The sequence below is a fragment of the Rhincodon typus genome, chromosome 9, assembly GCF_021869965.1.
Source record: "Rhincodon typus isolate 14 chromosome 9, sRhiTyp1.1, whole genome shotgun sequence".
Taxonomy (NCBI): domain Eukaryota; kingdom Metazoa; phylum Chordata; class Chondrichthyes; order Orectolobiformes; family Rhincodontidae; genus Rhincodon; species Rhincodon typus.
In genome coordinates this window covers 6524310-6552002 of record NC_063340.1, presented here as the reverse complement: position 1 = coordinate 6552002, position 27693 = coordinate 6524310, and positions in this window count along the sequence as shown.

The window sequence follows — 27693 nt, the reverse complement described above, 5'->3', positions numbered from 1 at the left end:
AGTAACTCACCCTCCTGACTCCCCAAAGCTTGTCCCACCATCTACAAGGCACAAGTCAGGAGTGTGATGGAATACTCCCCAGTTGCCTGGAGAGTGCACCTCCAACAACAACATAGACCCAATTGTCTAGGCCCGAAACGTCAGCTTTCCTGCTCCTCTGATGCTGCTTGGCCTGCTGTGTTCATCCAGCTCTACACCTTGTAATCTCTATTATCATAGACCCAATTTTGTTAGGAATTCCCTGCGTTCCACCGTGACGTCCAGGAATGGGAGCTGTTTGTTCTTTTCCTCTTCTCTGGTGAATCTGATCCTGGTGACGGTGTTATTTATTAGTTTGTGTGTCTCCTCTAGTTTGGTCTGTTTAATAATGACGAAGGTGTTGTCCATGTAGCGTATCCACAGTTTTGGTTGGATTAGCGGAATGGCCATACTTTCAAGTCTCTGCATCATCGCTTCAGCTATTAGTCCGGAGATAGGTCAAACAGGAAGGAAATTAACAACAAGAGTTCACGAACATCAACTGGCAACAAAAAGACACGGCCAATACTCAGTCATCTCCATCCACATGGATAAGGAAAACCACCAGTTCGATTGGGACAACACCAGGATCCTGGGACAGGCCAAGCAGGGACAAGCACAGGAATTCCTAGAGGCCTGGTTCTCCACTAAGAAAGCCATCAATAAACACATAGAGCTAGACCCCATATACACCCCATTGCGAAGGAAAACTGGAAGTGAGGCAATCCGGCTCAACGGACCCCAGAGTTTAAAAACCAGGCGGGAAAACACAACAGTGCTTCATTGGAGGCTGCACTGATGATGTTACCCAGCAGGGTAATGAAACATCTGCGGAACAACAATGAACCAGCTCGGCGAGCCAACCAACCACAACCATACTTCCAGTTTACAATGTCATTGAATAAAGTCAAATGAATAAAATGACCACTGGACTGCACTGGTTTTGCAAGATTTTATCATCAGTGATTTGCAAACGAGTTTGGACAGAAGTTCACGGAAGTAAACGCTCTTCAGAACCAACACAACTTATTTCTTTATTCTTTGGTGCAATATGGTGGGGCCAGGTTTATTGCCCTATCCCTAATTGCCCTTGAATTGATTGGCTGTGTAGGCCATATCAGACGGTGGTTAAGAGGCAACCATATTACTATGGTTCTGGAGTCACATGAAGGCCAGACTTGGTAAAGATGGCAGATTTCCTTCACTAAAGGACATTAGTGAATCAGATGTGTTTTCAACAAATCATCAATGGTGGCTTTTATGGGCACCATCACTGACACTAATGGTATAATACGATTTGAACCCACATGCCCACAAATCAGCCTGAGCCCTTGAGATCACACACTCAATGACATTTATCAGTGTGCCACAGATTACAAGTTGCATCCAAAGTGCAAACATTGGCGCCGACTTTGCTCCCTAGTCTGGATATGACATTCTCACTAAAACTGCTGTCTAGTGACAATTCACATTGGTCTTAACTTGGTTTCTCAGGCAGTCTGCCTAGCCCACTATATCCCATCTGCCCAATAGATCTGTTGTGGCTGCTCTAATTCTGTGTGACACATCTCAAGGAAATTGAAACCAAGTAAACTGTGGAGTCTGTTGCTGTTCTGCAGCATTCTGCACTCAACACTTTGCTTAAAGTGTAATATATTATCCAGATTAGCACGAATGATGAATTCAATATTGACAAAGCACCCGTGAGTGTTGTGTGCTCTGTGAAATGGCTTTGCAGTAAATTACAGGAGTACCATGACAATTGTTTTTCCTGCTCTAAATAAACCTTATGTGTAATGATGGCAACAGAAGTAGGAGTGATCTTCTTGTCATTACGAAAACTGCATGATTAAGTGAACTGGCTGCATACAGTCTGTTACAGGAAGAGGGATTTATATGGCATTAAATCAAAAATATTATTGTTAATGGAATCTTGAAGTAACTGGGGTTGCTGGGGGGGGGAGCTGTGTTTTCTGATATATATTCAAGTTACTGTGTTTTTTCATGGAAAGTCAGGGATCAAATTAATTTCATTAATGGAAAGGCAATCGACATTGACTCATAGTGTGGAGTCTTCAGTCATTAGATTAGTCAGGTTATCACTGTCAAAAACATAAAAGTGCATTTTAGCTGAGAGACCCCCAATGCAACCATTGCAAACATCTGGCTTAAATATTTTTCACAGCAACAATAATTGCGGAGCCTTGTTGCAAAATGAGTCATGTCGCCTGACCTTTTCATCTTGCAATCATCAGGACAAATGCAAGAGTACCAAATTTCAAATGGTTATTACAATTTATACTGCAGGGAAAAAGGCTACCGGTTGGCTGGGCCAATTGACTTTGGTTGGCTAAGGTATTGCCATGGAGAAAGCACAGGGGATCTACAGGCTACATAAGCCTCCAAAAATGGTACAATGCTTGGACATATTCCTTTTGTTTTCAGAGAGGAGCCAGTGAATGGTGCAACAGGCTTGAGGGGCTGATTGTTCTCCTGTTCCAAGATCCCACATTTCTTGAGCAGGCCCCTGCATATTATTGAGTAATAATTCTTCTTAATAACAGAGATGCGTCACCAGATTTGTCTTTGCAATGTAAACCAATTGGGCAGAGATGAGTTCAGATTGAGCTACTTGACTGATAGTGTGATAGGAAGGCTCAAACCATTATTCCTGAAAGCTGACCTGCCTTTTCTAAAAGGGAGCTATCTTTTCAGTTGCTGGTCATGGACATAGCTTTTCTACATAAGCTGTAGGATGTCTATGAACAGACAGGCCCCCCTTTTTTCATGGCACTGTTGTGGTTGCATTGATAGAAGTTCTGATCCTTTCCTAATTTCAAGTTTCAGAGTTTACAAGCTGAAAGCTGAACTACAGACACTGTGATGCTTCAGGGAAGGGGAGAGATATGGGGACACTTTATTCCCGGAGCTAGTCACAGCACTCAGGATGGAGGAAAAGTTTCAAAGGGAGGATAAGTCATCTGTGGCTAATCGAAAAAAAATATAAAGGCAGTAATAAACTTGATTAAAAAAAAATGCAATTGTGTAAAGATGCATGGATCATCAAAATATTCAACAAAATATAAACAAAGCAAAGAATGATTAAAAGATTAATAAAAAGGGGAAAATTAAAGCACGAGAGAGAGATCACCAGAAATGTTTAAAAAATATGTAGAGTTTCAATAAATATGTTAGAATGAGTTAATAAAGTGAATATTGTCCTTTTCAAAGAGAGTCTGGGAAATTAATAATGGAAAGAAAATGGTACTTAAAGTTTTAGCAAAGATTTGTAGCTCGGGTTGTGGGTGAGGTTGTTGACTTGCTCACCGAGCTGGCTTGTTCTCGTTCAGACGTTTTGTCACCATGCTTGGTAACATCATCAGTGAGGCCTCCGATGAAGTGATATTGTTCTACTCCACTTGGAATTTATACTGCCTGGTTCGTTATAGAGAGTAGTGTCATTTCCGGCTTTGCTCTGTATGGGTTTGTATATGGGGTCCAATTCTATATGTTTGTTGATTGCCTTACGGATTGAAAATGGTATTTATAAATAGGTGTCAGAGATAGTAGGAACTGCAGATGCTGGAGAATCCGAGACAACAAGGTGCAGGGCTGGATGAACACAGCAGGCCAAGCAGCATCATAGGAGTCTGCACCTTTATAAATAGGTGTAGTAGGTATTTAATTCTGCAGTACAGCAGAAATAACTGTAAAGCAGGTAATGGAAGGGAGGGTGAAATTTGAGAAAATTACAATCATCAGGTGACTTCATTTATTATCCACCCTTCATTCCCCGTGAGATAATGGGGTTGAGTTGCCAATGAAATAATTTCGAAGTGCTGTCCCTGGTACAATGGAGGAACTGCAATAACCAAATTGAGCACAGCAAGCTCTCACAACTGGCAATATGAACCTACTTAGCATGGAGATTGCAATGACATTGGTGAGGAGACCATGAATAACTCCCCTCGAAATTAGTGGATGTAGGATCTTATAGATTCATACAGCACTGAAACAGACCCTTCGGCCCAACCAGTCCATGCTGACCATAATCCCAAAAATTAAACTAGTCCCACTTACCTGCACTTGATCCATATCCCTCCAAACATTTCTTATTCATGTACTTATCCAAATGTCTTTTAAATGTTATAACTGTACCTGTATCTATCATTTCCTCTGGAGGTTCATTCCACATATGAACCAATCTCTGTGTTAAAAAAAAACTTGTCCCTCATGTCTTTTTAAAATCTTTCTCCTCTCACCTTAAAAATATGCCCAATAGTCTTGAAATCTCCCATTCAAGGAAAAAAAAACTGCCATTCACCTTATCTACACCCCTAATTGTTTTATAATCCTCTGTAAGGTAACCTTTCAACTTCTTATGCAAAAATGAAAAATATCCCAGCCTATCCAGCCTCTCCTTAAAACTCAAATCCTCCATTTTCGGCAATGCCCTGGCAAATCTCTTAAATCTTCTTATAGAATCATAGAGTTATAGAGTCATACAGCACAGAAACAGACCATTAGGTCCCAACCAGTCCGTACCGAACATAATCCCAAACTAAACTAGTCCCACCTGCCTGCTCCTGGCCCATAACCCTCCAAACCTTTCCCAGTCATGTACTTATCCAAATGTCTATTAAATATAATTATACCCACATCCACCACTTCCTCAGAAAGTTCATTCCACATGAACCACACTTTCCTTTACTGAAACAGTTCGCTGCTTCTGTGTAGCTACAATACTATATTCTGCATTCTGTTCTATTACCTTAATGTCCTTATACAAGGTATGATTTGCCTGGATAGCACACAATACAATACTTTTCACTGTATCGCGGTACATGTGACAATAATAAATCAAATCGATTTAAGTAAAAATGTCTGGTAAATAGATAAGGTCACAGTTTAGTATCTCATCCAAAATACACCAGTCCTACTGTGTCGCGCTCCCTCTGTACTGAACTAGATTGTTTTGATTTTTGTTCACCCAGCCTGGAGTGGGACCTGAACTCTCAGCTTACTTCAAACTGAACACTGGAAGCAGAGCATTAATCCCTGTTTGATGACTCACTGGAAACATTATCACCTAAATTCGCTTTCTAAATCTCTGGGGAGAAATGCATCTTCCAGAAATTGAATTGGTACAAGGGGACCGTCTCCATCTGAGTTCCACTGAAAACTGGGACATAGTAGCCATCTGGTTTATGCTGTGACCTCATTACTATTCTCCAGAGTCATATCACTTATTTTAAAATCTAATAACTCTCCTCTTGTGGTGTTAAATCTATTGGGCCTGAGTTACAATTAAGTGCTGGAATTGATATTTTCTGACTTTTGTCAATCAGTCTTCATTTGTGTCCCTAATTTGTCAACCTTGCGTGTGAGTTAAGGCCAGAGGTGAAGCTGCTTAGCTACTTCAAGTTCCCTCTGACACAAGGCATTCCTGATGTACATCACTGACAGTTTTATCAGTTTGCTGTCTCATTAACCTCCCCAGTGCCAAAGGAGGAGGCAGGGTGAGGGAAGATCGTCAGCCTTGGGTCTGATCACAGGATGTTGAGCAACAAACCAATTCTAAAGTCAGATCAGCTGGTGTAAACTGGGCAAAGACCTCCCTTTAGGGACTTAGTGTCAAAGATCTGTACAGCATGGAAACAGGTCCAACTCATGCACACCAACCAGATATCCTAAATTAATCTAGTCCCATTTGACAGCATTTGGTCCATATCCCTCTAAACTCTTCCTAGTCATGTACCCATCCAGATGCTTTTTAAATGTTGTCATTGTACCAGGCTCCACCACTTCCTCTGGCAGCTCATTCCCTACACGCACCACCCTCTGCATGAAAAAGTCACCCCTCAAGTCCCTTTTCAATCTTTCCCCCCTCACCTTAAACCTATGCCCCCTAGTTTTGGATTCCCCTATGCTGGGGAAATGTCCTTTGCTATTCATCCTGTCCGTTCCCCTCATGATTTTCCAAACCTCTATAAGGTCGCCCCTCAGTCTCCGACGTTCCAGCCTATTAAGCCTTTCCCTATGTCTCAAACCCTTGCAAATTTTTTCTGAACCCTTTCAAGTTTAACAACATCCTTCCTAGAGCAGGGAGACTAGAATTGAACTAGCATTCCAAAAGTGGCCTAACCCATGTCCTGTCCAGCAGCAACATGACCTCCCAGCTCCTGTTCTCAATGCACTGACCAGGAAAGACAAGAGTACCAAATGCCTTCTTCACCATCCTATCTACCTGCTTTACATCCCCTTGAATCCAGGATCCACATTAAAGCAGCCAGTTACCTTGGCTGTTTTTATCTGTTCATTCGAATGGTTGTTCTGTCTCAGCTCACCCACTATCACCTGCCTCCCTCTGAACTTGCTCAAGTCTAAACCTGATTTTTTTATCAAACTTTTTCCTACTCGTTCACTCCTAGCTGTAACAAGGAGATGTGTCCTTTAGTTCAGAGCAGGAGGAAACCCATCTTAGCTGTTGTATGGTACAGCTCCAATAACTGTGGGTGGCAATATATAGGATGTGTCCCAGTAATAGTTTAAAGCTATCTTTAACTCTGAATTAATCCTCACTGCATTGTGAAACCACAGTGGAGCTTTACATTGAACTGATTAAAGCCTGACTGATAAAACCCATTCAAACCAAGCACGTTTAAAATTTGTTTCAATTTTTGACATTCCGATTTTCAGTTTTTTCTCTTGTTTTTGCAGCAAGGAGACTTGATACTTGTTTAATCATTGCTGAATGTGAACATAAAACATTTAAGGGGTGACTTATGCCTTAGCTCTGTCCAGCTTTTCATTATGCTGTGGAAAGATCATATTTCAAAATGTGTTTGCAGTTTTAAAATCAGATTTCATAGCCTGTATTAGGAATGCCTGTATTTGATGTTTTATAATTGAAGCCTAGATAGGTTTCTAGTCAATATCAACATCTTGGGGGTTACCCATTGATCAGAAACCTATCTGGACTAACCATATAAGTACAATGGCTACAAGAGCAGGTCAGAGGGTAGGCCTAGAGTCTGGACTCCTGGCAGTGTTGGTGAGACAATGGCAGCAGGACTGGCATCTTCTGGGGCATTGCCATCATCCTTGCTGTTCCTGGAGCAGGACTTCTTAAGGACTGGAACACCTTGCAGAAACCCTAAAGCTGCGCTTGAGACCCGACTTTGAACAGAAGGCAAACTGTCATTTAAATAATTTCTTTTTATCCTTATTGTCACTCAAAGTGGTGCTGGATTGTGGCGACAAAATACTTTCCACTGTATCTTCAAGATATATATGTGACAATAAATCATTTATTCATTCATTTGAAATGAACGGATTCTGCTGTGGGATGGCTATTTATCTACCAGATTACCAACTGGCTGTAAAAGGTGAACATTTCTCTTGGCGTGTTATTACTGGAAAAGAGAAGGACCTGGGAATCTGAGTTCGGCATTTACTTTCACTGACTGAAGATGACCCATCCCCAGCAAACCCTTCTTATAAAGTGTGCTTGCTCTTGACCAATATAAAGCATTGCAGATCACTGGATTTAAATTGCTGTGATTACCAGGCTTCTTGGAGCAATAGAACTGTAGCATAACAATCCCCAAGCTCTTGTTTGTGAACCGACAAGCTCTTTGTATTTGTTTTCTCTTCAAATATTTATTGAAACTTGAGAATCATTCAAGAACATGGTCTATCCACCAAAGCATCTACTTTCATTCCAGTGAAGCTCCCAGCGTGAAAAGAGTCTGATCCCTTTTTTGGGATGGGATGATTTTTGAATCAGCTCTTGAACAAATGTAAACCTCAGTCCGATGATTTTATGTTATTAATTCAAACTGAACTTCCTGCTTTCTGCTTCCTTAAATTGTCAGTCATTTAACTTCAGACAGTGGAGTCTTGACACTGATTAAATTCTAATATAGTAACTGTCTGGTTAAGATCTTCCAGCTTTCTGGAAAATGATGGAAATGTGTTGGCTGTGACCTCACCAGTTCATGGGCAGCGTGTTTAGGGTGATGGCTTTTTGTACGTAGAAGCACATGTCAATTATTTTGATAAAGTTTTTTTTTTATTTTTAGCTTATACCTGTTGTTTTCTTGTGCCACCTTAAATAATGCGGTGTTTAAGAAATTAATGATTTCCTTGTGTGGTGTATATTTCGGTTCAGTGGAAGAGCGGTGATTATTGATGACTTCTTTGAGTTCTGCTTGTGTTTAAGTTATGGAGTCATGGAGTAAAGAGAGTCTAGAGTCATACAGCATGGAAACAGGCCTCTCGGTCCAACCAAAACATAATCCCAAACTAAACTAGTGCCATCTGCCTACTCCTGGCCCATATGTCTCCAAACATTTCCTATTCATGTACTTGTCCAAATGTCTTTGAAATGTTGTAATTGTACCCACATCCACCACTTCATCAGAAAGTTCATTCCATACGCAAAGCATGCAAAAAAATGTGAAAAATTTGCCCCTTATGTCTTTTTTAAATCTCTCTCCGTACACCTTACAAATGTTCCCATTAGTATTGAAATCCCCCGTCCTAGGGAAAAGACACCTACCATTAATCCTATCTATAACCCTTATGATTTTATAAACTTCTATAAGGTCATATCTCAACCTCTTGTGCTCCAGTGAAAAGAGTTCCAGCCTATCCAGCCTTTTGTTGTAACTTGAACTTTCCATACCTGGCAACATCCTGGTAAATTTCTTCTGAACCCTCTCCAGCTTAATAATATCCTTGCTATGACTGGGCGACCAGACTGGTAAGTTAATGCAAGTACAGAAGGTAATGTGACTATGTGACTGGATCAACTAATAAGTGAGATATTGGGAATAAAACAAATGTCCCCCTGAAAATCAAGAAACAACTCTCAAAGATTTAAAAGCAGCCCTCAAGATAAGCTCAGGAGGAGACCTTGTAAAGAAACGTTGACACCTATATTGAATTGATCTGGTGAAATAAATTGCAATGATTTTATTACAGTGTAACTTCTGATGGAGTAAAATTGCTGATACAGTGAAGTACTAGAAAGAATTTTAGTTGCATCGAAAATTGTTCAATTTACCTGTTCTGTTGTTGGGGGAAGCAGCGTCATTGATTTAAAAAAATCAAACTTTAAGTCATTGACAAATAAAGAATTTTAAAAAATGCCACGTTGTCTTCCTTGATATGGTGCAGCCATTTTTGGAACCTTCTATGAGACATGATACATTTTAGAATTATTGGGTGGTTGTTTTGGCATGTGGTATTGTGCGAAAGTTTGCAGCATCTCCTAACAACGGTTAGGCCTGCCCCCTCCAGGCCGGCCACATTCTCTCTTTTCTCTCTCCTTTTCGTCTTTTTTCTTTCTCTCCTTCTTTTCCTCATCTTCCTGCCATCACGGGGAGACTGGAGTGATGTTGTCATTGACCTTAGCTTCGTAGGCTCAGGGCGGGGACATTGCAGGGACCTTGCACAAACCCTGGAGGCATGTTTGGGCCGCTGGCCGATGAAGACGAATTCTATTGGAGCACTTTGTTTTTCATTTCCTGAAGACCCAAAACGTCAACTTCCCTGCTCCTCTGATGCTGCCTGGCCTGCTGTGTTCTTCCAGCTCCACACTGTGTTATCTCTGACTCCAGCATCGGCAGTTCTTACTATCTGTAAGTACTTTCTTCTTATTCTTTCGTACTTCAAAATGACGCTGGTTTGTGGTGACAGAACACTTTTCATTGTATCTCCCTAGTTATATGTGACAATAAATCATTCACTCATTCATCCATAAACAATCTGCTTCCTAACTCAGGAGCATTAGTTATCATTCAAACCTCACTGCCTGCAGGGGTCTACAGATTAGATTAACAACCAATGGACACAAACACTCCTTACCTGAGGTCACTTTGGCTGAATGGAAGCCCAGTCATATCTAACTTTACAGAATCCTTTCAGGGAGATGTGGGGCCACTGGTGAGATCAGGATTCGTTGCCCATCCATAACTGCCTTAGACCTGAGTGGCTCTCTAGACTATTTTAAAGGGCAGTTAAGACCCAATTTGATTGCTGTGTCATCTGAAGTCGCACGTAGGCCAGGCCAAGTAAGGATGGCAGATTTTCTTCTCCAACGGACGTTAGTGAACCAGACAGGGTTTTCACAACAATTGATGCAGGTCGTTATTATCAAAGCTAGCTTTAGATTTAGATTCTATGTACTCAAGTACAGGAGTACAGTGAAAAGTGTCTGATGTTACCACATATGGTACCACCTTAGATGCAAAGGTACTTGGGTCCCAAAAACTCAGGTACAATAATAAAAGAAACAGAGTTAAAAAAAAGTTTAGCATTACTTTCATTTAACAAGTAGAAAAGTAAAGAAATAAAGTAATAGTTAATATTAAAGTGCTTTTAATATAAACTTTCCATTCCAGTTAATTTTTATTAATTGAATTTAAATTCAGGTTGGGCTTTGAACCCTATGTCCCCAATTGCATTGTTACCTCTATAGCATTACCACAAAACCACAGCCTGCCCACATAAGAATGCTATATCATTCAGTGCTCCTTCCATTTTATGAACATCTCTGTTCTGCTTGATGGAACACTGGGTTCCATATTCTGGCTAACGCTGCGTGTATCTAATCTGATTTGGAGCGTGCTGGAGGCTGTGGAAAAATCTCTGCACTCGCACGTGCAGAAGGTGATTTTGAAAGTAATTTGATGAAGGGTGCTAACAGAGCTGAGACAGGAAATGGAGCATTACCTGAAAGACGGTTTTGAGCCATGGTTCACATGCTGAGTCAGTGAATGTGAACAGTCCCTCCCCGTGTTCAAGTGAAGAAGATCAACACTTTTGAGAGTCGTGGACCTACAAGTGATATAATCACCAGCAGCCATGTTCAGTCCATGACTAGTCCCTGAAGACAGCTCGGGTGAAGTAACCCAGCTCAGACCTCTATTCATAACTACATAGTGCAAAACTTGGGCCTGCAGTTTATTGCACCTTCGCCATTAACTTTGAACAGCTTAAAATAGCTCCAAGTGACTCTGTACGCTGGAATATTTAAGACAAAGACCCAGCACATGAGTCAAGTGTCCAAAGATTAGGTAATAAGCGTTCATTTAGTTATCATGGCTACTGGACTTTCTGACTGGAGTGCGTTTGCTCAGTTCCTACATTTCTCCAGGGCAGACCTTGCAAACTCATCAGGAGCAATCTGTGCGTGGAATCCAGCTCTCCGACAGATCCCAGCAATGCTTCTTTTTTATTTCCGTCAGAGGAGAGGCTGTTAAAATGTTGTATCTGGCACTCAGAGTTTCTGCTGGCACAGGAGCTGTAACCTAACCCAAACAGCTTGGTAAACAGAGAATTAGCTGATCCACAGCTGCGAGTAAACCAGGACAGAAATGGAAAGCCGCTGTGAGTCAAACTTGATGAGAACTCATGGGGGCTTTCAGACTCAAGTGAAAGGATGAATTTGTAAGGTGTCCCACCCTGGCCAGTTTTATGAGCTGAAATGGCTCAGTTGACACTGGGCTGGCTTCTCTCACTGTACCCCCGACAGTGAGCACACACGAACAACCATCTCCCTGTTGGGGGTTGGTTTTTTGCTGGGGAGGGGGGTGTAATATGACTGAACTCTGTTGTATCAGCTGCTGTTGTACTGAAGTTTTGCCAGGGCTGGATGTAAGTAGTGGTCTGGTACTGTTTCGCTGGCAGTCCAGTGCCAACCCAAGGTTTATATTCCACTTCGGAGCTCAGAATGCTAATGGGAAAGTTGACATGATGTACACCTTCCCTTGGCTCACAATGGTTGCAGTCAGTTAGACACGGCAAAGTTGGCAACTAGCCTGAAGAAACCTTTCAAGATGGCAGCATGTAGGACTCCTGTATGTATGACTCCCACTCTGTCTGTTTGTTTTCTTTCTTTCTCTCAATTTTCACAATTGCTTTTTCTTTTTGTTTTTACATCTCGTCCTCAGGCGGTATCTGTGGTGATAAAAGCCAGTGCGGACACCCAGTCTCAGCGTGGACTCTCACTCCCGGGCTCAGCGTGGACTCTCACTCCCAGCCTCAGTGTAGACTCTCACTCCCGGGCTCAGTGTAGACTCTCACTCCCGGGCTCAGCGTGGACTCTCACTCCCAGCCTCAGTGTAGACTCTCACCCCCGGGCTCAGCGTGGACTCTCACTCACGGTCTCAGCGTAGACTCTCACACCCGGGCTCAGCGTGGACTCTCACTCCCGGCCTCAGTGTAGACTCTCACCCCCGGGCTCAGTGTGGACTCGAACTCCCGGCCTCAGCGTGGACTCTCACTCACGGTCTCAGCATGGACTCTCACTCACGGTCTCAGCGTGGACTCGAACTCCTGGCCTCAGCGTGGACTCAAACTCCCGGTCTCAGCGTGGACTCAAACTCCTGGCCTCAGCGTGGACTGTCACTCCCAGTCTCAGCGTGGACTCGAACTCCTGGCCTCAGCGTGGACTCGAACTCCTGGCCTCAGTGTGGACTCAAACTCCTGGCCTCAGTGTGGACTCTCACTCCCAGTCTCAGCGTGGACTCTCACTCCTGGTCTCAGTGTGCACACAGACTCCTGGCCTCAGCGTCATCTCGAACTCCCGGCCTCAGCGTGGACTCTCACTCTCAGCCTCAGCGTGGACTCGAACTCCCGGTCTCAACGTGGACTCGAACTGCTGGCCTTAGCATGGTGTCGAACTCCCAGCACTCCTAGCCTTGAGGTGAGACCCAGCTCAGTCTGGGTTGGAAGGATTATTATTCTGAACTCTTTTTTCTCTATTTTTCTAACTTGCTTCTGGATCTTTTATTTATTTATTTTTCTAAGCTTTCCCCCTAAGAATTTGTACTTTTGAATCTGTACCCAGGTACCTTTGTACCTAAAATGGCGCTGTTAGTGGCGACTCGTAAACTTTTCGCTGTACTTATTTGAGTACATGACAATAAAGCTAATTCTAATTCTAATTCTAACACATGGTGGAGATTTTTGGGATATTCGAATTGTAATTATGGGCAGATTACCTTTCTGCGTCTCTTTTCTCTCACGTTTGCACCTCCATGTCACACAATAGCTTGGTACCTGGATTGCTGTTCCTTCAGTGTTGCTGGATCAAAATCCTGGAATTCCCTTCCTAAACAGCCCTGTCGATATTAAAACACCCCAAACATTGCAGCTGTTTAAGGTGGCAGCTCAATTCCACCTTCTCCAGGGTAAAAAGTTGGCAACCAGAGTATAACGTGGGAAAATGTGAAGTTGTTCATTCTGGAGGGGAGAACAAAAGGAACAGTATTAGTTATACAGTCAAAAACTACAGAAAGTTGCAACACTTAGGGAACTTGGGGGAACTTGTGCACGAAACACAGAAAGTTACACGCAGGTTCAGCGAGTAACCAGGAAGGCTAATGGGATATTGCCCTGTATTTCAAAGGGAGTTGGAGAATAAGAATAAGGAAGTCTCACTGCAGCTGTACATGGAGCTGGTACACCTCACCCAGAGTGCTGAGAGCAGTTTTGGTCCCCTTAGTTAAGAAAAGGTTTCATTTCACTGGATACAGTTCAGAGAAGGTTCACGCGGATGGTCTCTGATATGGAGGGATTGTCTTATGAACAAAGGCTAAACAGGTTGGGATTCTACTCGCTAGAGTTAAGAAGAATGAGAGGCGAGCACAGTGAAACATACAGGATTCTTAGGAAGCTTGACAGGGCAAATGCTGAGAGGATGTTTATCCCTCATGGGAGGATCTAGGACCAGAGGACATAGTTTAGAATTAAGGGGCACTAATTTAAGAGGAGATGAGGACAAATTTCCTCTCTCAGAGGATTGTGAGCCTTTGGAACTATTTGCCACAGAGGGCTGTGGGGGCAGAGTCCTTGTGTATATTTAAGGCTGAGATAGAGAGATTCTTAATGAAAACCGAAAGAACTGCGAATGCTGTAAATCAGGAACAAAAACAGAAGTTGTTGGAAAAGCTCAGCAGGTCTGGCAGCATCTGTGAAGGAGAAAACAGAGTTAACGTTTTGGATCCGGTGACCCTTCCTCAGAACTGTGCTGATAGAGAGGTTCTTGATCAGTTGGGGAATCAGGGGTTATGGGGAAAGGGCAGGAAAGTGGACATGAGGAATGTCAGACCAGGCGTGGTCACATTGAATGGTGGAGCAGGCTCGATGGGCCAAATGGTCTACTCCCATTCCTGTTTCTGATGGACTATGGTCGTAGAGGTTTGTAAAAAAATGGTGGCCCAGTCACCGACCCCCACATCTCAATAAAAAAAGAAGTGAATGACTACTTCTTGCAATGCTAAGTCCCACTGGCTAGTAAGTCAATAGATTTTACCACCTTTATCTGTGCAGTTGCTTTTCCTGAAATGATCCAGAGATTTTTCCATCTTTCCCCGTCCCAGTCAATTGGTGTTCCTGAATGGAGGCACCCAGTTCTTAGCTCATATTTTCCATTTGAATATTTGGCTGGAACAGAAGCTTCCAGCCACTTTGGATGAAGGGGTGTGGGGTGGAGAATTGAGAACAGCCTTCAGCAAGAACATAGATCCCTACGCTACATGGGATCTGGTCTAAAAGTAGACCTGTCATGTATATCATCCAGGCAGGTCTGTTCTGGCTGGGAAAGATGGCAATGGCATGTCTCCAGAAGGCAGCATTCCCAGTTGGAAAGTTTGAAATATCTTTTCACAGCTTGGATCATGTTCGAGTGGGGAGGTTGGACAAAATCTTATTCCCTCTCCACATGGTGCTGAACCATTATCACAGAGGGAGTCTTGCCAACAGTAGCCTTCTCTTTTAAAGCAAAAGCTAAACCCTTCAGAATGATTAACAACATGTTATTCTGTTGGTCTCTTTATGTAATATCTCTTGCCTGAACTGTAAATGCTGATGACTTCGATGAAGAGTCTGGCTTTAACAGAATTACTGAGGTATTGCGAACAGAAGAAATGGAAGCAGGATGCGGATGCTCAAACCTGCCCCACTGTTCGGTGTGTTCACAGCTGATCCAAAACTCAACTCCGCCTTCCTGCCCTATCCCCATGCCATTTAAAAAAAAATTTTCTTGCATTCAAGGTGGAATTAGGCCACTATTTGAAAAGGAACGAGGACAAGATGGGAAACCGGCATGCGGTGAAATACACTTTTGGAAGGTTGATGCAGACAAAATGGGATGAACGGCCTCCATCTGTGTTGTAACAATTCCGCAAGGCCAGCATTCCCTTCAGAGGCCAGTATCCAATGCCAAGTCACCCTTTATTTACATATGGCCAGCCCTTGACTTCAGCACTGCCTCAGGCAGAGTCAGGTACCAGAGTGTCAGCATTGCTGGCACTCTCCTTTTCATTTGTCAGCCAGGGCTCCCTGATTGGGACCAGATTAACAGCCCAATCAGGGAACTCATATGCTATGAGGTCCACCTGGCTGAACCAATTACAATCACTACACCGACCTTTAGATCTCTTGAGAAAGTGTTGGGAAACATTAGTTAAATTTCTGAAGAAGGGTCCTAACCCGAAACGTCAACTTTCCTGCCCCTCTAATGCTGCCTGGCCTGCTGTGTTCCTCCAGCTTCGCACTGTGTTATCTCAGACTCTGCAGTTCTTGCTATCTTTAATTAAACCCTGATTCCCTTTGTGCAGTTAAACCTATTGATCTCAAGGTGGTGAGTCAACATTTGGCTCAAACAGTTACTACTTATGATTTCAGAAAGCCTGCAGAATAAACAAGATAGAATTCTGGTTACCTGAAGGTGTGGTTATGCAAACAACACAGAATCTGTATCAACATATCACAATCCTTTCCATCAAAGGTCTATAGATGCTGACTGGAAATTAGAGTAGAAATATCTGCAATTGATGGTTTTTTTTTGTTAAAATTTACAAGGAGCAGGAGCAAAGAAAGTAAAATGAGGGATTTATCAGCCATTTCTAATTGAATGATGGATGAAATCAATGGGCTGAATGGCCTACTCCTGTCCCACAGAATTGGAGTGGCTCAGTGGTTAGTACTGCTGTCTCACAGCACTAGGGACCTGGGTTCAATTCCAGCCTCAGGCAACTGTCTGTGTGGAATTTGCACATTTTTCCCGTGTTTGTCTGGTTTCCTCCCACTGTCCAATGATATACAGGTTAGCATGGATTGGCCATGCTAAAGTGTCCAGGGATGTGCAGGTTAGGTAGATTAGCTGTGAGAAATACAGGGATTAGGTGGGATGCTCTTTGAAGGTCAGTGTGGACTTGATGGGCCAAATGGCCTGCTTTCATACTGCAGGGGTTCTATGAATCACAGAATTGTTTGTTACTGACTGACTCCCTTCAGCCCATCATACCTGCCTTGGCTTTCCCAATGAACAAATCATTAGTGCCCCTCTCTCCCTTTCACCTTGCACATTCTTCTTTTTCGTCTGACAATCTCATTTTCTTCAGAATGTTTCGTTTGAACCTGTTTCGAACTGATTCCCAGAAGGTGCTTTCCAGACCTTAATTACTCACTGCACAAAAAAGGCTTTCCTCATGCCCTGTTTGCCTACTTTGCCAATTGCTTTAAATCTGTGCCCACCCATTATTGATCCTTTCCGAGTGGGAACAATTTCTCCCTCTCCACCCTGCCCAGGCCCATTGTGACTTTGAGCACCTCAATCGAACCTTCTCTCAATCTTCTTTCCTCCAAGGAAAATAGAGAAACAAAGAGGATAGAAGCAGGGGGAGGCCATTCGACACTTCTAGCCTGCTCTGCCATTCATTATGATCATGGCTGATCATTGAGCTCAATATGCTAACCCCACACTCCCTCATACCCTTGATCTCTTTTACCATAAGTGCTATATCTACCTCCCTCTTGAAAACAATAAATTTTGTCCCCAGCCACCGTCTGTGGCAATGTGTTCCATAAGCTCACCTCTCTCTGGGTGAAGAAATTTTTCCTCAACTCAGTCCTAAAGTGTTTATCCCTTATCCTTAACCTATAACCTCTAGTTCTGGACTCCTCCACCATCGGGAAGATCCTTCCTGCATCTAACTTGTCAAATCCTTTCAGAATTTTATAGGTCTCTACGAGATCCACAACCCCTCATTCTTCTAAACTCCATTGAATACAATCCTAACAGACTCCAGCATTCCTCATATGTCAGGTGGAATGCATTGGTTCAAGAAGACAGCTCACCACCACCTTCTCAAGGGCAACTAGGGACGGGTAATAAATGCTGGCTCAGCCAGCAATGCCCATGTCCCACAAGTGAATTTCAAACAAGTCCTGCCATCTCAAGAATCAATTTGTTAAACCTTCGCTGCACTCCCTCAACAGCCAGAACATCCTTCCTCTGATACAGAGATGAAAAGTCCACACAATATTCCAGGTGTGGCCTCACCAATTTCCTGTAATGATTGCAGCAGGACATCCTTGTTCCTGAACTTGGATACCTGACTTCTCCAAACTATCTTCGCAGTTGAAAGTCCTCATCCCTGGAATAATTCCCATGTATCTTCTCAGCACTCGCTGAAATACCAATCTGCCCAAAGTGAAGCACCTAGAACTGGACACAGTACTCCATCTGAGGCCAAACAAGTGACCTGTGCCCCTAATTAATATATTGCTGACCACCTTTAATGATACGTTTCCCCAGTCCCATGTTGGTAAGGCATTTCCTGACAGGTTGTTCTTTATGTGACTAAAACCATTCTTAGATAGTTTAACTCTAGACTTTTCCAGTGCACTCTTGGTCAGACTTTCACATTCTAACCTGTGTAAACTCAAAACTCTTCCCCCACTGCCACTGATCTAACATGTACCAACTCCTGTTCACTCATCACGCATGTGCTTGTTGACCTTCGTTTGCTTGTGATGAAGCAACATCTCAATTTTAATATTCCCATCCTATTTTTCAAATTCTCCCACTCCTACTCCCCATCTCCTCTGGCCCCATAATCAATGACTCTCCTATTGTATCAGCACCCCATCCCTGCGATATCCACTCTCCTCTAATTCCATACGCTCCCAATGTGAATGACTCCATTCTTGGAGATCTATACCCTCAGTTGCCTGGGCCCTAAGCTCTGGAATTCCCTCCACAAACATCTCCAACTCTACCCTCTTTTAAGACACTCCTTAACATATACCTCTTTAATCAAATCTTTGATCATTGAACTCATATTGTGCCACGTGACTCTGTCAAAACACAGGATTATTACGGTGCAGAGGAAGCCACTCTGTCCATCGTGCCTGCGCTGGCCCTACTATCCAGTCCACATCTAATATCCAGTCTGACTCTGTTATCTAGCCCTCTCTATTACCTCTATTATCCAGTCCAGATCTATGAATCAGTAAAGCTCTAATTTACAGTCTGGTCCTATTTTCTAGTGCAACTCTCCCTCCTTTTCCCAATATCCCAGCACACCATTACTATCCAAAAGAGAGCCCAACCCCTTGAATGCTTGAACTTTGCTTTGAACATTGCTGTGAAATACTCGGGACTATGGTGCCCCAGTGCTACTGTATATAAACACCAGCTGTTGTCGTTGTTTCGTTTTAGTCCTTTTTGGTGCTACCCTGGTGTGATTACTGCAAGTCCACGACCTCCCTGATAAACCTTTGCGACTTCCACCCATAAGTGGGGGCCGTTTGGATGGAGCTCATTCATCGCAGGAGCATTGCAAACATAACAATTTCTTTTGCAGCGTGGAAATGTTTTGACTAGTGCCATGCAAGTAGAAATGTGAACAGAGGATAGGCACCTAAACACTTAAATGCAGAATAAAAGTGAAGGCTAATTATAGACTTGGATGCCAGTTCGATTGCGAAATCTGTTGAATCACTAACTCCCAACAGGCTTGCACCACCCATAAGTGAATGTCTTCACTTTCTTTTTATGAAGTTAGCATGGGATCACCTGCAACCATTAAACGACTCTTCCTGGCAAAGTGGATTCTACTGGGGCTTACGCACAGACTGAAAATGTTATCTGATACTTTCTATTAATAGACTCCCGCTGATGATGCTTCTTCCCAGCACTGCGGCTATGTTGGGCATACCATCGAAACAAACAAAGCCAGCCCGTTGCTTTTCTTTCTGCTGGGCCCTAGCTTATCGCAAACATCAGGGAAATCCCATTTTTCATGGGCAGATTCACTCTGTTGCTTTGAAGCGAATGTAAGTGTTGCTTTGCAGTCATTCGAAAACGCCAGCAGATTTATTTCTGCAATATTGATCATAGCCTGCTATGTTAGAGTCAACAGATACAACAATCTCTACCTCTAAGCCCTTGCTTTTTCTTGATGGGTCCATATTTTCAATTCTGTCCCGTCTCAAGATCCTACTTAGAACGCAAATTTGAGGAACAACCCCTTTATCTTCTGCCTGGGCAACCTGCAGCCCCGAGGACTCAACACTGAGTTCTCTAATTTCAAGTAACCTTTCCACCCATCTCCCGGCTCCTCCATCCATCACCGCCATCCTGCTACTCTCCCCCTCAACTATATCTGTAGCTTCTCCTAACCCCACATCCAAGCCCTGAAGAAGGGTAATAAAAATGTTGCTTCTCCTCCTCCAGATGCTACCTGGCTTGCTGTGCTTTTCCAGCCTCCTGTTTGTCTATTCAAGGTCCTACTGTACTGCTGGCTTCAACAGCTCGCAATTGTTGATGTTGCACTGTCCATGTTGATGTTGTGAATCATCAGCCAGTTCCGTGAAGGCTTGTAGGGGCAGAGGGCGCAGAGGGATGGAAGTTCAGTGCCTGCTGCCTGTCCCCTGGGAGCTGGTAGCTAGGGATACAACAGGAGAGGCACAGAGAGCATGGGCATCACTGCCAAGAATACCCTGTGGCAGCAGGAGCTGAGGTGAGTCATTGGATGAGACTTCAGACAGCAGTGCTAACCTGCCTCCCTTGGCTGATTAGCCTGCTAAGAGAGAGAGGTTTCCACTTTTACTGGGCATGGGGTAGGCGCATGTCAGAGTTGGTGGGGGGGGGGCAATGCCAGGTGGGAATGAGGGGGGGGGGGGACAGGTTGTTTGGGGTGGGGGAAGGTAGGGGAGTTGGAGTGTGATCTGGGTGAATGGGAGACTCAGCCAGCGCTGGCAGATCAGGAATGACTGGGAATCCAGCTGCTCCTTTAGAGTTCAATACATTCCCTCAGTGCAAATGCCGGGAAATGGGGTTAGAATAGTTGGTTGGTTGTGTTGAATTGGTGCAGACATGGTGGGTTGAAGGGCCTTAATCCATGCTGTAGACACCTGCTATGACATGCAAGGGCCTGATCCTGGGAGAGATCTGGTTGAGAGCAGGCTGACGACATGATGGTCAGGCTTGAAGGAGACTTCCGAAAATAAAATCAGCGAAGCATTGTTTCTTAGATAACGCAGTGTGGAGCTGGAGGAACACAGCAGGCCAGGCAGCATCAGAGGAGTAGGTAAGTTGACATTTCGGAAGGGTCCAGACCCGAAACATCAACTTCCCTGCTCCTCTGATGCTGCCTGGCCTGCCATGTTCCTCCAGCTCCCCACTGTGTTATCTCCAACTCCAGCATTGGTAGTTCTTACTATCTCTGAGTGAGTTATAGGTGCATTGTTTCTTGCTGCTTTTTTAAAGTGCCTGAGATGAAATCTTTAGGACTAGCCCTCTCCCAATCATCTGCCGAGGAGCTACAAATGGCAGGGGAAACTACATTTTAAAAGCAGAAGAATTGGGACCATGTGGAGACCACTCAGTCCATCGAGGCTGACCTATTATCCATTAAAGACATGGCTGAGCTGGTATGGCCTTTTTTTCCTATCTGTCCTGAGAGACTCTCGACTCTGATCGACTTGGAGATGGTAATCTGACTGCCTATATTTTATAAGGTGGAAGGTTCATCTTTTGCTTTTTTTCAAAATAAAACCTTCCCACCAGCTTGATGTTCTTTCTCTTTCTTCTGGCAGAGGGACAATTTAACACCATTGTGTATTTCCATAGCTGCTACAATTTACAACTTTAACTTTGCAGAGAACATTTTTCTGTGCGTCTTCTGATCAGGAAGAGCTAGTTATCCCCCAAGAGGTAAAGCAGTGAGGCTTCTTGCCAAGAGGTGATCTGGTTTCAGACTGAAAACAGAAAAGGCAATATGAAAAGAAAAACAAAATGACTTTTGTTTTCTCCTTTTGCATCAGTGGACAATTGCGAGATCCTCTTTCTGAGAACATAAGAGATAGGAGCAGAAGTAGGCCATTCAGCCCTCAAGCCTGCTCCATCATTTGATATGACCATGGTTGATCTCATCTCGGTCTCAACTCATTTTTCTGCCTGTTCGCCATAACCCTTCAACCCATTACTAATTAAAAATCTGTCTATCTTCTCCTTAAATTTACCCAATGTCCCAGTATCCACAGTGTACTGGTGTAGTGGATTCTGCAAATTAATCCCTATTTTGTCCCTATTCGCCCATAATGTACAACTGGTTGATAGTCTTTAGCTGCTCTACTGAGCATTGTGGGTGTTGACATAGTAAGATAGTTCCACCACTACCTTAAAACGACAGATTACTACAGTTTAATAGAGTGCTGCATTTCCACCAATCGTCATCTGTCATAGAATTGTGGAATCCCTACAGTGTGAAAGCAGGCCATTCGGCCCATTGAATCCACACCGACCTTCCAAAGTGCATCCAACCCAGACACACCCCCTACCCTACCCGTGGAACCCTGCATTTCCCATGGCCAATCCACCTAACGTGCACCTCCCTTGACGCTATGGGCGATTTACCATGGCCGACTCACTTAATCTACACATCCCTCAACACTATGGGCAATTTCCCAGGACCAGTCCACCTGACCTGTACATCTCAAGGTTTTTTTATCTGAGAGCACTTTCTGTGTCAGGATTACATCCTCTGTTGCATTACTCACTGATCTAAATTACGCCACAGGAGGTTACATAATGATAATCAAACTTGTTGAAATGTGCTTTCGAAAGTTCGTATTTTTGTTTAAATGTTGTAGAAAATGGCATGACTCAGCACATGTAATGTTGAATTTTCAGGGTCAGATAAGCTGTTCAGAAATAATTATGAAGTTAGTACTATGTTAAAAAGCCCAGTTACATCTCATTTAACCAGGTGTAACCTATCAAGGGATTTTTACAATGTGACTTCTGAGCCATACGTGGAAGTTGGTATCGCACATGGAAGTGTGCAAACATCTTGAATGTAAACATAGGATGCATTCCTATGTAAAAATATAGAATCATTGAAAGTGATGTTTGGCCTTCTGCTTTATTCTACACATGTCTGGAGTTCTTGGTCGTTTTCAGTGGCTTTATGTAAGTGTAATAACGCATTGTATAATCCGAATCAATAACAGATTGGTAATAAACATTTGCATAGCCAGCAATGCCACATCAAATGAACAAATATTAAAATAAAACATAATTATCTCCGCAGACTTGCGTTGCAGAGCTAATCCCATGGCATTCACTGAGCTTAGCCTTTTAATGCTTTAAAATTCCCAAATTTGATACATTCCAAAATGACATTCTGACTACTACAAAATTGAACAGTGTCGTGTAGGAATTTCAATGCATTTTGATGCTGTTTCTGCAATTAGCTGCTCAAATCAGACAACAAGTCCCTTCAGTTGTTCGATACAGCCAACGTTTGCAAAACCCAAAACAAAGTATCCACTGTCAAATTTTATTTTGAGAATGGATAGCACTTGCTGAGCAATCCTGACTATGCTAATGGCAAAGCTAACAACCGGTTTAAGATCATCAGTTGAGTTCATAATCTGGATCCCTCATGATGGCTACAAATGATGTACAAGTGGTCTGTTCTTTGCAGCAAAAAGAACAGGTTCCGCATCATTTTTATAGCTACCTGGGAGTTTGGTGCGATTATCGTGGCCCATTTCTTTGTTTATGGCACTGCCTCAGTCGATCAGAGTTAACCTGCCAATTTAGAAGCTTAGACAGTGAGGAAGGTTAGTCAATTCTCATCAAAATAATAAGATGATCATAGAATCCATACAGTGTGGAAGCAGGCCATTTGGCCCAATGAATACACACCGACCTTCTGAAAAGCATCTCAGCCAGACCCCATCTCTGTAGCCTTGTATTTCCAATGGCAAACCCACGTTGCCTGCAAATCCCTAACATGATGGGGGCAATGTAGCATGGCCAATCCACCTAACCTGCACATCTTTGGACTGTGGTAGGAAACTGGAACATCCAGAGGAAACCCACATAGACATGGAGAGAACGTGCAAACTCCACACAGACAGCTGCCCGATGCTGGAATCAAACCCGGGTCCCTGGCGCAGTGAGGCTAACCACTGAGCCACCATGCCGCCCTGTTCAGATTTATGCCCTTGTCTTCATGTCAACAGGGCCAGGCAGACAGAAATACAGAAAGACATTATTCCTGAGAAAAACTGCATATTTCGACATGCTGTCCTAGCAATGGTGGAGCAGGACCTCATCGGTGGGATTAGGTGGGTTACAGGGAAAATGGGTAGGGGCATGGGTCTGGGTGGGCTGCTCTTCAGACCGTTGGTGTGGACTTGTTGGGCCGAATGGCCTGTTTCCACACTGTAGCGATTCAATGATTCTATGATGAGTCAAAACTAGGGTATTTTGTACAATTCAAGTAGGCCTGCCTATTGGGGATGGTTGGTGGGAAAAGACACTGCAGAGCATAGTCATAATGATAAGGAACCAATTGGGCTCGCCAGGTACTATTCACCTGGTAGCACAGAATATGCGATTGCAGGCTAGAAAGACATTCTGCCAAAGCTTTAGTCTCGTACTTATCTGGACAGTCAGAAGGAAACCAAACAATGACAGCAATGTGCAACATGAGAAAGGGGTATTCTATAAAATTTATTCAGTTAAGGATTTTGCAGTGGTTTACAAGTCATTGCTGAAATGAACTTGATCCACAGACTGCAAAATATGCTTGGAAGGAAAATAGTTAATACCTTGCTATTGACATGTGTGGCATAAGATTTGGTGTGAAAAACGTAGCTGCTCAATTTTAATTGAGCTTGTTGGTGATGTTGAATTCAATCGGCTTAAGATAGGAATTGCATTGTATGTCTTCATATCAGAAAGGACAAAAGCCTTGGCTTTAATGGGATTTATTAAACATACATCGAAAAGAATATTTTAACATTTTACTGACTGATTTCACCTTTAAGCATGGTATTATTGTCTTCCCAGTGTGCCTCGCTGCCTCTGTGTAATTATTCTAATAAGGAAATCCAATTATTTGTTTTAACCTGAATATAATAAAATTGCAGTATAGTATTTATCAACTTTTGGAGATGAGTGTGTGGTGGTCATCACTGGTGTGTTATACCATAATTAAGGGAGAATTAATTTTTTATCATCACCCCCGCATTGAAAGACAAAGATAATTAAGATACTTGAGCAGCCAAAGACCCTTCTGTTTTAATTAGCTAAGACCCAAGTATGGAAATTAAAGTAGGATATTGCAATGTATGATCACTTTATCAGTGAGCAGCATCTGCTTCCAGCACTATCATTCCAGCAGCATTGCATTCCTGGCAGAAGACTGAGCGTTCACATATTGCCCTGAATATTGTGTGCCATATATCCTTAACATCTTTAAAATAAAACCTGAAGAGGTAGGAGAGCTGATGTCACTGCCTCCATGATGGATTCACTCCTTCTGGTGGTTAAACTTTCAGAATTCAGCCCCTTGTCCCACTGATTGAGAATTATTTGCCAGATAGGGGACAGCGATTATATTATGATGATGGAAGCCATTCACCTATTGTGTCTGTACACAAAGCTATCTGATCAATCCCAATCCCCTGGTCTTTCCCCATGGCCCAGAAATCCGTTTATCCAATAATGGACTGATATTTCCTATACACAAGAAAGCAATCAATATTTTACGCGATCAATGTTGCGTTACTCACACAAGTTAATATTACAATTGACTCCATCAATTAATTACCTATATGCTGAATGAAGGGTAATGATTGATAAATAAACAAACAAATAATTAAATATTAATCTAATGAATATAGGTTGATTTTTCTTGATGGATGAAATCCCATGGTCTTCCCTCCAGATTAACTGCTCACAAAGCCACCAGCAGATTGCTTAACAACTAAGGCTCGAGGCCTCACCATCTCAGTGATTAAACCAAGTACTGTTATATCTTTCAACTCATTCATGGGTGTACGGGCATTGCTGGAAAGACAGCATTTATTAGCTGAATGTTAAATATCCTTAAGGATCACCTTATAGAGCCGTGTGGTTATTAGATCAATTCACTGTCAACCACATGGCGAGAATTAAATATAAGTCAGACTGTCTAATGATGGCAGATTTCCTTCCTTGAAGATACTCATAAACCTGAAGCAAGTTCTAAAGAAGAGTCATATCAAACTCAAAACTCTTCTGCCAGATCTGCTGAATTTCTCCAGTGCTTTGTGTTTTCATTTTAGATTTTAAACATCGGCAATATTTCGTTTTTATGATATTGGAATTAGAATTAGGTTTATTGTCACATGTGCCCAAGTTACAAAAGAACTGGGGTACAGTGAAGGATGTATAATGTCACCAACACATGGCACCATCTTAGGCACAAAGTACCTACGTACAAATCTTAGGGACAAAGACTAAACGGGGTTTAACATCTGATAGCTTCAATACTGATTCTGGCCTTTTTTTAAAACCTTACGAAACAACAGTCTAGTTACTCGATCACATGCCAGCTGGAAAATCAAGTAACTTTCTCTCTTAGTCCCACACAGTATTTCCTGCATATTTAGACACACAAAATTTGCACATGTAAAATATTAATATTTCATCTCCCTTTTGATCTATTTTATCTTGTTTGGATTTCTCTGACCTATCCCGCATCATTCCTGTTACAAAGCAATGAACCTACATCTTTGGGCCCAACCATCTTCAGCAGATTCAGTCATTACCTTCCTTCCTATTATAAGGTCAGAAGTGGGGATGTTTGCTGATGATTGCAAAATGTCCAAGACCGTTTTGAGTCCTCAGATACTGAAGCAGTCCCTGTCCAAATGCAACAAGATCTGGGCAATACCCAGGTTTAGGCTGACAAGTGGCAAGTGACACTCGTACCATATAACTGCCAGGCAACGATCTCCTCTGCCCCTTGACATTCATTGGCATTACCATCACTGAATCACCCACTATCAATGTCCTGGGAGTCATCATTGACAAGGAACTGAACTGGACTAACCATATAAATGAAGTGGCTAGAAGAACTGGTCAGGGGCTAGGAATTCTGACTCCCCAAAACTTGTCCCACCATCTACAAGGCACAAGTGAGGAGTGGGATGGAATACTCCCCACTCGCCTGGATGGGTGCAGCCCCAACAACACTCAAAGAGCTTGACACAATTCAGGCAAATTAGCCCGCTTGATTGGCGTCACATCCACAAGCATCCACTCCCTCCACCACCGACGCTCAGTAACAGCCGTGTGTACTATCTACAAAATATGCAGCAGAAATCCACCAAGGTTCTTTAACAAAGCACCTTCCAAACCCATGAATATTCCCATCTATAAGATCAACGGCAGCAGATATATAGGAACACCACCACTGGCAAGTTCCCCTCCGAGCTATTCACCATCCTGACTTGGAAATACATTGCCGTTCCTTCACTGTCGCTGGGTCAAAATTCTGGAATTCCCTCCCCAATGACATTATGGGTCAACCTACAGTGCATGGGGACTGCGGCAGTTCAAGAAGGCAGCTCACCACCACCTTCTCAAGGATAACTAGGGACAGGCAATAAATGCTGACCAGGCAGCGATGCCCAGATCCCACAAATGAATAAAGAAAATCACAATGTTGGATCTGATGAATGACCAATGTCAGAAGCATGGGTCAAGGTTATTGGAGGTTAAAGGTCAGGAATATGACCAACAAGAGTTGGGAACCTTAAGGGTTAGCTTTATGTCAGGGCCTATATTCACAATGAGCTGAATCAAAGCAGCTTCAAACTGGATGAAAAGGAAACTCTTGCAACTAACAGATTAATCAACCAGTTTAAGACAAGTTCCTAGGGTCAGTGCCTAGCCTGGTGCACTGCCCAGTCCCCCCAGAGCTCACCGATCATCAGAGACAACATGACCTGGGTACAGTAAAAGCAACGGTTTCTCCAACTCCTGATTTTGAAAATTACCGCCTCTCCAGGGCTTCCATTGATATAGCACCTTTCACATCTGCTGGGTGTCCCAAAATGCTTTCTAGCCAATGAAGTCACTTTATTGATGCGGGAGCTGCAGCATCAATTTACATGAAGCGAGTTTCTGCAAGCAACATTATGATAACGATCAGGTCATTTTTTTTTGTTGAATTATGTTGATTAAGGGATACATTTGCAGGACGTCCATTGCTTTACTTCAAAAGGAGCCTCATGCACCTACTTGAATAAGTCTTAATTTGATCTCTTTCCTGATAGCGCAGCAGTTCCTCAGCATTGTCAGGCTGAAGCTCTGTGCTCAATGTCTAAGGAGAGGAAGTTCAACAGTATGTTGACACAGCAGTAGGAGTGCTACCTGCTGAGCCACAGTTGACACTAGCACACAAGCTTAAGTAGTCCCGAAGGAGTTTAATTGCATAACACCTTTACACATCTTATACTATGTCAACAGTGCAAAGTTTCTATTTGTTTAGCAAACCTAAGGTTGTTTTTATCTATCAAATCATT